Source organism: Orycteropus afer, unplaced genomic scaffold (genome assembly GCF_000298275.1).
Source record: "Orycteropus afer afer isolate SDZICR_OR568_19922 unplaced genomic scaffold, OryAfe1.0 scaffold00299, whole genome shotgun sequence".
NCBI classification, from domain to species: Eukaryota; Metazoa; Chordata; class Mammalia; order Tubulidentata; family Orycteropodidae; genus Orycteropus; species Orycteropus afer.
In genome coordinates this window covers 942,746-952,798 of record NW_006921886.1, presented here as the reverse complement: position 1 = coordinate 952,798, position 10,053 = coordinate 942,746, and the positions used below count along the sequence as shown (strand labels likewise).

General features: G+C 35.5%; 1 pseudogene; it reads left to right on the top strand.

Moving 5' to 3' along the window:
* Positions 1–8,046, top strand: part of LOC103206137 — a 10,275-nt pseudogene extending 2,229 nt beyond the window's left edge.
* Positions 8,047–10,053: the final 2,007 nt, after the last annotated feature.

Genomic DNA, 10,053 nt, shown 5'->3' with positions numbered 1-10,053 from the left:
CTTGGAGATCACTTGAAAAATATTTTTTAAAATACACTTGTTTTAGATCATGTGATTTTCATAAACATAAGCAAAGATATCAATTAAATGCAAATCAAGGAGAATACAAAAGGGAGGACAATTATTGGGAAGATATTAAACCAAGGTTCCAGAAGAAGACGAACTAAATGGCAAAGACCAATTAGAAAGTAGAGTCAAAATAATTTACCTCAAAATTTATTCTATATATTTAATCAGATAGCTAAAGTTGAGAAAGAAAAAGGAACTAAGCCAAAAAATGATAATTAATATAAGCACCATTACACTACACTAAAGACTTACACTAAAGACTTAGTGTAATTACATTACACTAAAGACTTAGTAAAGTGTTTTGTGTCTTTTAATCACAGCAGTTTAGTGCAGGAGTCTCTGCTCCTAAGATTATTTCATTTGTGGAGATTAGAAAAAGCACAATATTTTTTGCTTTTTCTCAAATTACATTTGTTTCAATTGTACTTCTGCTTTTCATAGCTTGATTTTTAGACTTTCCATGTAAAGCTTATATCCAGCATTTCCTACTGTGACTGATGATTTAACTTGTTCATCTAACACATATTGTTTCTTCATTATATGATGGTATAGGAGAATTCCTGGGTCCACTTTATTCTTTCTGCTGATTGAGAGAAAATAGGTCATGTATTGAATAAAAAGAAGAAAGAAAGAAATCAAATGATGTATTGCTTTGTCAAATCTGTTGCAAAAGACTTCTTTAAAGTGTTAAAAAGCAAAGATGTCATTTTGAAAAGTAAGGCACACCTGATCCAAGCCATGGTATTTTCAATTACTTCATATGCAGGCAAAAGCTGGACAATGAATAAGGAAGACAAAGAAGAAATGATGTCTTTGAATTATGGTGTTGAGGAAGAATATTTAACATAATATGGACTACCAGAAAAAAATGAACAAATCTTCTTTGGAGGAAGTATAGCCAGAAAGCTCCTTAAAAGCAAGGATGGCAAGACTTAGTCTCATGTACCTGGGACATGTTATCAGGAGAGACCAGTCCCTGGAGAAAGATATGCTTGCTAAAGTAGAGCGTTAGCAAAAAGAGGAAGACCCTCAACGAGATGGATTGACAGAGTGGCTTCAAGAGTAGGCTCAAGTACAGCATAGATTGTGATATGGTGCAGGATCAGACAATGTTTGGTTCTGTCATACGTAGGGCTGCTATGAGTCAGACCAACTCAAGGGCACCTGACCACAACAACATTTTTTCTTGTGACAGATTCACATCTTAGTGTGTTAGTGGAGACATTCTTCTTCTTTTTTCAACTATTTTTTTACTTACTATTATTGTGGTGAAAACATACATACCAAGACATGCACCAACATAACAACTTCCACATTTACAGCTCAGAGACATTGATGACATTTTTCATGTTGTACCACCATTGTTGCTATCCTTTTCCAAAATAACATAAACTCAATGCCCCACAGACAAAAGGTTCCCCTTTCCCCTCTCTCCTACTCCTGGTAACCACTAATAATCTCTGGCATCCATCTATCTATCTATCTATCTACCTATCTATCTATTTATATTTATTACATATCTGACAATTATCCCTTCCTTCACTTCCTTCTCTTCCCTTCCTTCCTTTTCTTACCTCCTTTCCCAGAATGGAGACATTCTTAAGAAATTGTATTATAATCTTTCTCCATTTAATTCTTAGTTTATTAAATTAAATGAAACACAGAAGAACATAAAAGGTAAATAGACACATGCCTTCATTGTCAGTCAGTATATATATATATATATATATACACACACACACAGTTTTTTTGCATAAATTCAAGTATTTTCATATTTACCACCAGAGTATTTTAGCTTGAAAGAGGTATGTATTCCAGAAGACCATTTGAAAAACAAAATAAAAAAATAAAACACAATATTTTTATCCAAACACACACAAACTTAGCATTTTGCATTTTGTGATAAAACTCCAAATCTCGAAACAGGATTAAAACCCCATAGAAATCTTTTATGTATCATGAAAATTAAACTAGAAGTTGACTGTATAGGATGGTTACCATAAAACCTACTAAAATAAATGTACAATGGTGTATCTTAGCATGTGGTTCTTTTGATATTGAAGAGCTGGTTGCTTTGGTCTCCTCTTGCTTGTTTAAAGAAAGAGAGATCAATCTTTTACTCACAATTAATTTAGCTGTAGGAACTATTGATGTCGTATCTTGAGGATACATACACACACAGATATACCCCATACACACATTGGAAGGCTATGTATGTCCTCTAGATTTTGCTAAACACGCAAGGAACAAATGTCCTAAATAATCATGATTTGGATATCATTTCTTAGAAAAAACTAAAGTATGCTCTCCTTACTTGGAGTGAAAAGACTATATTCAGGATTCTGTCATACAGATGTAGGTAAGTGCCTAAAAACTGGTCAGAATTTATTATTGGTCCTTTCACTTACAGGCACCCATTTGACTTTATATTTGAAATTTTGAAAAATGGGTGGGACATAGAAAGACATATTTCCTTTCCATCCTCACCAAATCAGTAAACTTTATAAAGAGCCTATAAAATCTATCAATATGGCAAACAGAGCTGTTTAGTGAAAGAGGTTGGCTAATCACTTAAATGTTTAAAAGCTACACATAATGATTATAGTAGCATCAATTTGTCAAACACTTTTGTATGGAAGCACTGAGCTAGACATCTTTTTCACAGACCATTTGTAATCTTTACAATAATCCAGCAAATAAATGTTATTATACACACTTACAGATGAGAAAGCTAAAATGAAATGGCATGGCTCTGTTAAATTTTACCTGGCTAGGGTCTGACTCAAATCCTACATTCTTTATGTTTAACGAATGAGCATGTAAGAGGGTGAATTACTCCTTATTGCAATTTAAGAAAGATAAAGTGGAAAACTGTTATGACCATTTGTAGGTATTTTTGACATCTGGGACCTCTCTTTTAAAAATGACCAGAAACCCCCTTTTCATGCTAGTGTCATCTGTTTTGTTTCCTGTCACTGGTCTAGATGCTAACACTGAGCAATAAAAAAGCACTTGTGAATTAAAATAACACATAAAATACAGTGACAATTGCAGTTTTATCCCCTCTAGCTGTGAGAAGATGCTGTATGTCAGTGTCAACTATTAATCCTATTAATTAAAAACAAGAAGCATCTACCATATTTCATTTCAAATCATGTCAAGTGTGCATCATGCCCTTTACTTTACCTAGTCTATAAATAAAATGTGAAGATGTTTATATTGACTTGTTTCCATAGTGATGAAAAAGCCTTCCCTTGAGTTGTCAAGGCAATGTGCAGTAGCCTAGCAAATTGGACAAGCACCGGAGCCATTTGTCAAGTAATAGGTTTAAGAAAAGCTAGGATAGTCCAATAAGAAATTTTCTAGCTATTAATAAAACCAAGACTGTCAGAATGTGAATATCTTGGTTTTAGTGGACTGCTAACACTATTTGGTTTATTAAATAAATGAGAAACCATAATAGGAAATTATAAGACAATGCGCACACCCAGTTAGCCAAATTATGTTTATATTACTAATGATTTTTTTTCTCTAGTGTGGTCAGATTTTTATTACATAAGAATAGTCAAACTTTGCCCAACTTTTAGGCTCATTTGGGATGGGCAAAAATTTCACCAATAACTTTGATATCTGTTTAAGAGGATTTACTTTGAAATCAATAGATCTTCAATTATGAAATCAGAAAAATGATTCTTTCATTGAGTTTGGGCATAAAAATATTGAACAAAAACAAATGTAGCATGCATTGTCTCTTTCCCTTTATCGACCTAAATAATGATTAATGCACAATTCATTTTATATTTCTTGGCACATAAGTGCCTGTTATAACCACAAGGGTAGTTGGGAACCATCACTTAAAAAAAAAAAAAAAATCACCCTCCTTGAGTTCTTCTAGAACCTTCATTTTACCATTGATAAGCAAATAGAAGCCATCAGGTAAGAAAAAGCAGCAACCCATTTTTTTTATTATTATTATTTTTCAGGAACAATGATTATAGCAACTTAGTCTTGGCTGACTATGAGAGAATAGACAAGAGTCACATCTTTAAGCAATTGCTGCCAACCACTATCTGCAGTTCACATGGGCATGAAAACAGCAGAGCAAGGCAATTACTCAGCTACAAACTATGAAAACAGCCAGCAATGGACTACTAGCCAGCTAACGCTGAAGCATCAGATCACTTCCTACCAGTAACAACAACAAAAATATGTTAGGAACAAGCCCTTAAACAACTACAATAACTAAAACTCTCCTACAGCACAGAGTAGGAGAAAAGCCTTTGGTCATTCAGAAACATTTCCTTTACCAATGTTTAATTTTTGTAATACTTTAAGTAATTTTTCACTGGGAAATTTCCTTTACTTGCCTACTTATGCCAATTTCTTTTCATTGACAAGATTGATCAGTGTGGTAACTGAGAGTTCAAATTGAAGGATATTTTCAAATGCATTCAATAAAAATGAAATAGACATCTGTTGTTTATTCTTCCCAGTAGTGTGTCTCCCCTTCATAAGCTAACAGCAGGCACCCTGTCTTCATTTCTTTTGGAAAACTGCTTCATGCCATATAATTCTGGTGAGTTTTCACAGTTCCCAGTACCCCTGATCATAATTGCCAAACAATTATTGGCCCCATGACCCAAACGAGACCAATTAGAATCCTTTGACATTTTATGTATGGTCACTGGGAGCAGTGAGATTTCTTGTGTCTCTATGGACGCTAGCTGAGATAATGTTTGCCACTACCATCACCCTCATCTGCCCTCCTGGAGAGAGCCATCTGCAACAGGAGAAAATGAGCCAATGCTTAGCAGGAAACAGAGCCTAACTGCAAGAGAGAGTAGAGAGAGAAGGAGACTCAGTAACACTATTTGAGTCCCTTAAATGGAGTCACACCTCCAGCAAGATTTAACTCTTCTCAAGTAAAAGAGAAAATGAATTCCATTACTTTCACTGTTGAGGTTGTTTTAAGTTGAATTTCTTCCATTTGAAGTGCCCTTATGATAAAAATTAAAATTATTTTTCTGAATTGAGTACTCAAGATAATTTCTATTAAAATATGCCAATGTTTACATGGCAGCATATAATTTCCCATAGTTATATTTTTTCTGGGCTATTTTTATTTTACTTTGCACAGAATGATTTGCCTAACTCTGTCTTCAATCTTTAAGTAAGGTCAAGAAATGCTCTTGGTAAATGTCCTTAAATACATCAAGGTTCTGTCTCCTTCGATTAAGCACTTAAAGATATTTGAAATAACTTGGCAAAGTGATAGGCTGTTGTTATTTTTACCCACAGATTAGCTCTAAGTTCAGAAGTTAAAGTGATTTTTGCTTGTCAAAATAATTTTCAGCTTCATAGGAGACAGTGACTTTAAGGGGTTGGAAATTTTAAACTAAAAGTTCAAGCTTTCTAAAACAAGATGAAGGGAGGAAGGAAAGGGACAAAAGAGAAGAAATCAGAAGAGACAAGAGGAGAAGCTAGGTTAGGAAAATAAAATCTTACATAAAGATTGTACTCAGTTCCCTGTCTGGTATCTGTATCTCAATAAAGGGTACCATCCATAATCATTTTCTAAAGTCAGAAGCCAGAGCATCATTTTTGAGTTTTGCACCTCCTTATTGCTCTCAATCAAATACCAGATTCTATAGCTCTCACTTCAAAATCTCTCATGTCCATTCACACACCTTCGTCATTGACAGTGTCCTAATTCAGGTCACTATCATCTCTTTAATGGATTATTTCATGAAGCTCCTGGTCAGTCTCGCAATCTCCTTGTTTGATTGCCCCTAGCACCACCCAATCTATTCCCAACTCTTCAGCCAAGATGAGAACTATAAAACGCAAATCATTTCATGTCTACTTCAAACCCTGCAGTGGTGTACACCTGGTATATGCCACTAAATATCTTCTTTATTGCTCTACCTTCTAGCATTCCTCAAGGGATCAGCATGGTGTCATTTATTTCAGGAAATCTTTTCCTGACAGCCTAAGCATACCTAGGTGCTTTTCTGATTTGCTAGCTTCATACAATATAATTTCTCCACTAAATAATCGATTATACTTTATCATCATTGTCTGCTTACTTAGCCCCCCTTATACTATAAACTGCACCATATTAAAGTAGTAACCATGTTATTTCCAGTAGCTAGCATTATTCCTAGTAAATATAGTAGTTTCTCAACAGATACTTGTTAAGCAAATGAATGAATGGATTTTTCAGTGTTCCTTTTGTCAACTGATATCGAAATAAATGGAAACATCCAGCAAAGGCAAAATGGTATTAAGATGAAGCAAAAGATTTTTTTTCCCCTTGAGTATCATTAGTAAAACGATGCTCCAACATACTAAATTAAGTATGTGTGTGTGTGTGTGTATGTATGTGTGTATATATATACATATACATATACATATACATATACATATACATATACATATATATATCATATGTGTGCTAATCAACACATATATATTCATCTAGGACAATGGTCAGCAATTTCTATTAATAATTTATAATTACACCATCAACTAGAGAAAAAAATAACATCTTTGGATAACAAAAACAAAAATATATTCTGAAACATCATTTGACAACTTTCTTCTCATACCAAAAAATAGAGAGAAATGCTGATGATGTATCAAAATAAACAGCTGTAAAGTCTTCAGGAGAAAATTTTATGCTGCTTTACAAAACCTCTCACAATTAAAAGTGCCTCTGAGTAAGCCTGGTTTGGAGCTCTTGATTTTCCAATTATTTTTATTTAATTATAACTCGGCAATTAAAATAGACTACATTTAGGTCATAGTGATATAGTACTGAAGACAGGCTGCTTTATGGATACCTGCTCTCCATTTTCCTGGAAATTGGATTGATTATGTTTCCTTGCCCATTTTTTGGTAGAGTTTAACCAAGTGCTTATTAAATCAGTATTTCTTCTGTGTTGAATTACAAACTTCCTTACAATACCTGTCTATTTACCCTCTACACATTCTAGAGATTCTGAAAGTGGGATAAAAATGAATGGAAACACTGACCATGGTCTTTCTGAAGGTTGACCACACAGCAAATATCTATTAAGTAGTCTTGGTGGTACAACAGGTAAGTAGTCAACTGCAAACTGAAAGGTTGGTGGTTCAAACCCACCCAGTGTCTCTGCAGGAGAAAAACTTGGTGATCTATATTTGTGAACCCTAAGGGGCAGTTCTGTTCTGTCACACGGATCACTATGACTTAGAATAACATCACCACATCCAACAATTAGTACCTATTGATGCCTGCAGTCCCTGCATGTAAGACCTGTCCTACTAGAGTATCACTTTGATCACACCAGCCCTCTTGCTTAATGCTTGCAGTGTGCTGTCTTCTCAGAATAAACACAACTTATCTGTTAAAAAGTAAAAGACTGATGGAAGTTCAAAGAGGTATACACAATCATAACATAACTGCATGAAAAAGGGTCACAAAGGAAAAACTTGCAGAAACTCATAAATTCTATAGGCCACAGAAAAGTATTTAGCTATACTTTAAAAAAAAAAAAAGAAGAAGAAGAAGAGAATAAAGGAATAAAGAGAAGCGAGAGCAGGACTGAAATCATATAGTTTGTATATATCTTCTCTAGAAAAAAATAGTCTTAGAGCTGCAAGGTACAACAGAACATATAAAGAGAAAATTGAAATCCAAGCAGGTTAAAGAATGTCAGAGAATATATGACTACACTAAATGAGTTCAAGTTTCCATCTCTGGGAAAGCTCTATCTCAGATTATAGCTGCAATTTACAAGTTTTATCTCAAAGGAATTGTTGGTAATATTGAGAAAGCATAAAGCAGAAGAGAGTTTCCAAGAAACTAAAAAGGAGTACACACTGTCAGGGGATGGGAAGGCAGAAGGATCACAGAATAATGCCGATGCTAACGCCCAACTGCAGACAAAGAGAATGATGGAAAGGTGGCTGAGCAACTACGTGCGTTTTGGTTGACAAACCAAAAAAAAAAAAAAAACAACCTAACTCACTGCCGTCAAGTCAATTCCGACTCATGGTGACCTCTCCTTGGATTTCCAAGGCTGTGTCTCTATGGAAGTAAATTCCCCAGTCTTCCTTCCAAGGAGTGGCTGGTGGGTTTGAACCTCCAGCCTTCTGGTTAGCAGCCAAATGCCTTAGGCACTATGTCACCTCATAATTAGTATAAATCCTCATTTTATAGCAGGTATAAGCTTATATAATATTGTTGTTTTTATTAGCTGTCATAGGTTGGCCCATGACTGATGACAACCCTACAGAAGGAAACAAAATGCTTTCCAGTCATATGTCATTCCCACAATCAGTTGTGGATCGGACTGTTGTGATCCACAGAGTTTTCAGTGCCTGATATTTGGGAGTGAATCACCAGGCTTTTGTTTCTAGTCCTTTAGAGTCTAGAAGCTCCACTGAGACCTGTTTAGTATCATAGCAACATGTAAGTTTCTACTTACAAATGACCAGAATCACACCCATGTCTCCCACATGAAAGGAAAAAATTCTACCACTGAACCACCAGTGTCCTATATATAATCTCACTCTGTATTAGACATTTTATAACCCTATCTCAGGAACTAGGAGTTCCTTGACTCTTTGATGTCTAAGATCACATATAAACTATCACATTAGATTCCCATCAGTTGTTTCTAAACAACAACAACAACAAAAAGTTGTAACTATGAATGAACATTGAACCAATGACAAAAGAAAAATTTGAAAGAAATTATTCTAAAAAGGCTAAAACAAACAAAAAAATTCACTGTTGTCAACTCAATTCTGACTCATGGTGACCCCCATAGGGTTTCCAAAGCTGTAAATCTTTACCGAAGTAGATTGCCTCATCTTTCCCTTGCAGAGCACTTGGTGGGTTTGAACCACCGACCTTCTGGTTAGAAGACAAATGCCTTACCCGTTGCACCACCAGAGTTCCTTTCGAAAAGGCTAAGGAGAAATAAAATAGCTTTGATCGCTAACCAGAAGGTTGGTGGTTCAAACTCACCAGCCACTCCTCAGAAGGAAGGTTAGGCAATCTACTTCCACAGTGATACTGCCTTGGAAACCCAAGGAGGGGTGCTATGAGTCGGATCCGACTCCACGGCAGTGAGTTTGGTTTTTTTGGTAGATTACTTACGGGAGCTCTGGTGGCGTAGTGCCTAAGGCATTTGACTGCTAACAAGAAGGCTGGCAATTCAAATCCACCACCCACTCCTCAGAAGGAAGGCTGGGCAATCTACTTCCGTAGTGATACCACCTCAGGAACCCAAGGAGAGGTCACTATGAGTCGGATCCCACTTGACAGCGATGAGAGAGAGATTTATCTATTAAAAAATGTCACATGTTGAACATACCAATTCTCCTACATGGCAAGAAAGCAGAGATAAGAGTGTCAGAGACAGAGACAGAGAGAGGAGAGTGGCTCTCCCCTTTACAGAGAAGAGCTCAGGCTTTTCTATCAGAAAGTACCACATGTTCTGTCCAATAGTATAGAATTTTTGGTGCCATAAAAGCTCACCAATTTTGATTACTATTTCCTTCTCTTTGGAGAAGATCAGAGGAAGGTGTGAAGAGAACACTGGAGAGCTCCCATCTGGGTGTCACTTTTAATGTCTGTATTTTTATAAGAAAATGACTAGTGATTTATACATTTAACATTCTATTTTTTTTTTTTTTTAACTTTTGTTGTGTTGAAAAAAATACACAAAACATTCACTAACATAAGAACTTCCACATTTACAGTTCAGGGACATTGACTAATTTTTCTTGTTGTGCCATCATTATTACTATCCTTTTCCAAAATATTCTACACCTATTCTACACCAGTTTATGCTGATAAACTCACTGCCTGCCCCCAAAAAAATTCTTCCCCTTTCCCCTTCTCCCCTCCCCCTGGTAACCACTAATAATCTTTGATACATATGTATGTGTATGTGTGTGTATGTACACAAACATATATATATATATACATAT